This window comes from Hevea brasiliensis, chromosome 11, assembly GCF_030052815.1.
Source record: "Hevea brasiliensis isolate MT/VB/25A 57/8 chromosome 11, ASM3005281v1, whole genome shotgun sequence".
NCBI classification, from domain to species: Eukaryota; Viridiplantae; Streptophyta; class Magnoliopsida; order Malpighiales; family Euphorbiaceae; genus Hevea; species Hevea brasiliensis.
Window position 1 is genome coordinate 7328931 of NC_079503.1, and position 5611 is coordinate 7334541.

Below are 5611 nucleotides of genomic sequence, written 5' to 3' on the forward strand. Positions count from 1 at the left end.
GAAAATGATAGGTAACTTAAGAGAAGGTAAAAATATTATTTACCTCAGAGTGTGCTTTTTTTTTTAATAGAGTATTAGAGAGTGAATATTTGAATTTAAGTATGTCAGATAAGATATATATATATCACATGGCCCCTCCTGGGCCCTCCAAATCAGACAATACTCAAAATCTTAAAAATTACGTTTTAGTCCATATAATTGATATTTTTCAAAAATCCACTCAAACAAGCTCTAAAAATTTTAAAATTTTACCCCGCGGTCCTTAATAATATTATAAGGCTATTGCAAAATGAATTATAATTTTTTAATCACCCATTAATATTTTATTCAAGAATTTTACTCGATTCCATAAGTTTCCAACATCTAACATATTCTTAATTCAACATAATTAAATATTAACATATTTAAACCTCCATCCTCAAGTTTCAACCAATTATATAAAATTTAATTATCTTAATTTCAAATAATCTTATATGCCCATATGCTAAAAATCTAACTAAATTCCATCTATATTTTTCAAAAATATTCTACAATCACTCAAAAATTCAACAAACACCATAAAATATCTCCAAATAATTTTACTTTCATCATATATTTTTCTTAGAATTTTTCTCCAATTTTTCCTGTTTAAGAAACACTGTATTCATGCTTCACAGACAGAGAAATAATAAAAATTGTCTTACCTGAAGTTTATCTGTATCTCAAAAATTCCAAAAATTTATGAGGAAGCCTCTGGAAGTTGAATCACCTCCATAGCCTATAAGAGCCACCGCCGAAACCACCGCGCACGGTGGCCGGCCGCTGGCGACATTTGCCGAATCTGATCATACCACCATGTTCCTCTCCTCTTCCTCAGTCCATATGTGGTCTCGGATCGTCGATCCAACGGTCGGATCGTCCTGGATCTGACGAAAAAGCCTGAAAAACCCGAAATTTCTCTCCTCCATATCTCACTCATCCGACATCCATTTGCTGCAAAATTGGTATCAAAAGAAAGCTCTCGGAACAAGCTTTCCAACGCCACCTGAATCGCCTCGATCGGACGTCGGATGAAGCCGGAATCGCGCCGGAAAGCCGTTGCCCACTGTGCGCATATTTTCTCTCTCTCCTCCCTCTCTTGCCGCCGTTTCTGGTGGCTTGCCGGCCGGGTGGGGAGTCGCTTGGGAGGTCGCCGGCCGGTCACCGGAAAAAGAAAGAAGAAGAAGAGAGGGAAGGAGAGGAGAGAAGAGAGAATGGGGGGGGGGGGTGTTTCATCCTCCCGATTTTCAACTTTTTTTTTTTTTTTTTTTTTTTTATAAAAAGCTGGCTGTGACAGTGGAATTCCACTGTCACACCCCAAAAGTCCCATTTTCATTTTTTTTTTCTCTGGTTGTTACATTCTTCCCTCCTTAAAAAAAATTCGTCCTCGAATTTTCGAATAAACAAGAGATAAGGAAAAGAAGATTATTAGAACAAGCACAATCATTACTCCTCCAGCTATGCAGAAATTGATAAAACATTTATTCTTCAAACTCTTCGTATATTATATATGATATTCTATTACTCTCTGATTCTACTATGGTGTCCTATTTGTCATCATCTCTATCTAGAGATGCTCTTATCTCTTGGCTATTCATTGACCATTCTTCTGTCATCTCAGGTATTCATTATAACTCCATTACTCTCGACTTGATATCTGATAACTTTAATTAACTTTGGCGCTTACCTCACTTTTATTACGCCCTAACGTGTCTCTTGATGATTTCAGTCCTCATCCCTTTGTTTCAATAATCTCTGTTTTCCCCAATGACATAACTTTTGTTCCTTGTTCCATGGTATCTTATGAGTAGCTTTCCTGTATCACCTAATCTAGGCATCCTATTCGAGATCTTCACTCTTCTTATGACCTCAGTGGTCAATACCTATAAATCTTTTCACTCCCATGATATTTTAATTTTTTTTTAATCTCCTTTTGTGTCATTACTAAGGTACTTAGACCAACCTCTATCCATCTTATGTAACCAGTCAAGCAGAGTCTCCTCCAAGGGCCAAGTGTATCATTTATCAATATTGGAAAGTGAACTGGGTCTCTCCTTCTAGGTAACAAAAGTGTTTATATTCCCTGACAACTCAATCCATGTGACTTTATCAATTCTCACTCCTTCTCTGGAATGGAAATATCTAGACTTCTTCCTTTAGCTTCTTAGTATGTGGCCTACTTCTGACACATTGGCACTCAGATCGAGGCTCCACTACTCCTTTAATCTATCATCTCATAATAACTTATTTTAAATATCCCTTAGTGTGTTCCTAGCATACTTATTCCTCCTTATCCTCATCATTATAACTGGCTCTATCGAGCTTTCTTTCTGTCCTTTGCATCTTATCCACTTCCCTTTTCCTATTTTTAGTATTGTTGATATCTTTTCAACCTGCTGTACTTATTCCTTAATTTTAGTCCTATCTCATCCTTACACCTTTTCCTTCAAGAATGTCCATCCCATCATCAACTTTAACTTTCATTTTATTTCTTAGTCTTATCTTGATTATTAGTTCTATTACTTCAGGAATTCTAACCTTACGATTTTCTCCTACCAGCACATTCTTCACATTTTGTAACACTTATAATTAACCATAGAAAATTTTTCTTGTATCCTCTTTTTCCAACTTAACTATCAGAACATTATCATTCCCTACCAGCCTTAGTAGGAAATTGCTTATCCTGGATGAATAGGAGCCCCATAAACTATAAGTTCCATCTGAACTAACACGGCTGTGGGAAATATATGTCATGCCTTAATTCCAAACAAGATACTTCACGTGTTCATTCTCCTTAATATAATCACATATACTGCCCATAGCTTTCTAAACTTCAACCTCAAATTACCCATTAGCAACAATTTCATCTATTGAAACTCATCCATAAATAGTACTTCATCTAGCTCATAGTTTAAAACAGTCGCAAGCCTTAGTAGCTAACTCACTTTAACTCCTGTCATTACTCTGATCGTCCTTTCATACTTAACACTAGGTATGCACTTACTGTCATTCTCATATCAGGAAATTGTATATGAATTGGTGCCTATCAAAACCTCAAATAACTAGGTCTCCTTGCCTTAGTCTCTACTCCTTATATAACGCTCTAGAATAAAAAACACGAGCTAAACTTGAAAAGAAAGAAAAATATTCTCTTATATTCAACTACGCTCGATTGTCCATATAATAATGTTTAACCTATGTTTCTTGGTTTTTCTCTCCAAATTTCATTATCTCCTAGCACAATTGTGTTCTACCTATAAGGTATCATCTGCATGAACCCTTTACCGTACCATTGTCCTTCCTGACATAATATTTTATAATTTATTAACTTTACTTATACTCGACCTATGATTCATATCTATTATAGTTTATATTGTGCCCTTAACTTTTGTTGATTCCTGAAAGATTTCTCTTACTAATAGATTCTTGCAACACTAATTCCACCCTTAGCTATGGTCATTAATTTGATCCTTGAACTTTCTAGTGATTTATAACCACTTATACTTGTCACTTCTCATTCTACCCCTACTGTTGTCCTGTCGTTATTGCTTCACTGCAAAGTGATTCTGTTGGTCACATTAAAAATGTTTGCCTATCATTCATAACGAACCCCTAACTACCTTCTCACTATCTCAAAGGTCTAACCTAAAGCCTATGTGTCATTTTCTATCATTCTTTTCCTCTCATAATACCTATTTGATCCCTTAGATTGACTTTTATTCAGCTTATTACTTACTAACTCTTTTGTCTCTGCCTAATTAGATAATCCGCAATACCACTGCACACCTTCTAGCTTTTGCTCATTATTATTGTATTCCTCGCCTAATCTTCTTGATACTATTAACAAATTAAAAGAATCTTGCTCCATTGCTATCCACTTCACTTTAGAAAATAGAGAATAGATAGAGTATGATCCAATCATGAAACTCCAAGCTCTATAATTTAGCTCCTGACACTACCTCAACTACATCATGCTATGAGTATCACATTACTAGATTCCACACCTCTATCACTATTCTCACTAATATGGTCCCATTTTGAGTTCTCCATCCTTGTCATTCACCTTGCATATAATAACAATTAGCTTACCCTATATCTTAACTTTGTTCCTTCTATAATGCGCCCTTCAGATTGTCCTTTCATTTATTTCTTTTGTCTTACCCAAAATAGAACTTAACTATTCTATCCCTGGTTCCATTCTTCTTCCTAACATGACAGTTGTACCTGCTAACTATATCTTTCAGAGTCTCTACCACGTTATCACATATCTGTGCTATTCAGATTTGGTCCTTTGACCACTCTAGCTAGTACTTCTACTGGCATTTAGATTATATTGGATCTGGCACCAATTGTCCAAGCCTTCATTCTGCACTTTCTCTATCCATTGGCCTTCTACAATTTATCTTCGCTAATTTATTACTCTTAACACTATTATAATTAGATTATACTATTGTTTTGAACAATATGAAGTTAGAAAGGAACTCAGGAAATTGCAGTCATACCTTTATCGTATGATTTCTATTCTTATCCTTTAGCTTACATAATACCCTTACCACCTCGAGAACTGATTCTGCAGTAATTTTATTTATTTGTTATTATTATTATTATCCATGTTTACTCAATTAGCCAAAACTTAAGGTTCCGGGCACCCAAACCTGTCATCCAATTCAAAGGATTTACATCCATTGTGATCTGATTATATATGATTCCTATAATGAAACTTGTATCCTCTGCAGGATACCCGAGCCAACTTCTCTCTACCACACTCTACAGTCCCATCTGGGGCACTATTTTGTTGGTCACCATTATTAGTAATAACTTTCGATCCCTTCTGAAAAGATAGGACTATACCCTAACTTGCTGCAACAAAGATACTACATTTACCACCTTGCCCAAAACCATGTCAAATTAATGTCTTTTTTATCATATCATAGCTCTGTAAATCATCAATTCATAATTTCGACCTTCTCTTGGTAGTAGGATTGTACTTTATTCCATACTGATACACACAAGGTATACTATTCTCACTAAGCTCTAAGCAAAATGTTTGTCATACTACAAAAACGATCCAAAATTCCATACTGAAGACTAGATGATCTCACTCTATAAGTGTCACCTTTACTTTGCAACTAGTCCGAAACCTCTGGTCTGATGGCAACTCTTACTGTAACTCTAGCTCATGCTAGGGTGGCGAGTCATCGACTCTAGTTATCACCCAACTGTGACCTTTCAATATTCTAACTCTAGACCCCTAACTAGGAGTTCCCAACTCCTCTGCAGATATAGAACTCTGTTCTGGCATAACTGTACCAAAACAGAAGCCATCCATAAACACCCTCATTATGGAGCACCACGGGGATGCACGCAGCTCTACACAATAATCTCATATCGATGTGCATGTCTGCGACTTACGGAGCGGACATCGAGAACATTGTATAGTTACTACGATACATCCCGGACTAGGTCTCCCAATTTCTTATCTCTCTTGAATCTTCTATTATCAAAACTTATTACATGGGTCATCTACGATGATTGCGGCGATGGTATCCTCATCCTTATTTAGGCCAACTGTACTTTCAAGACTCACTTTTTT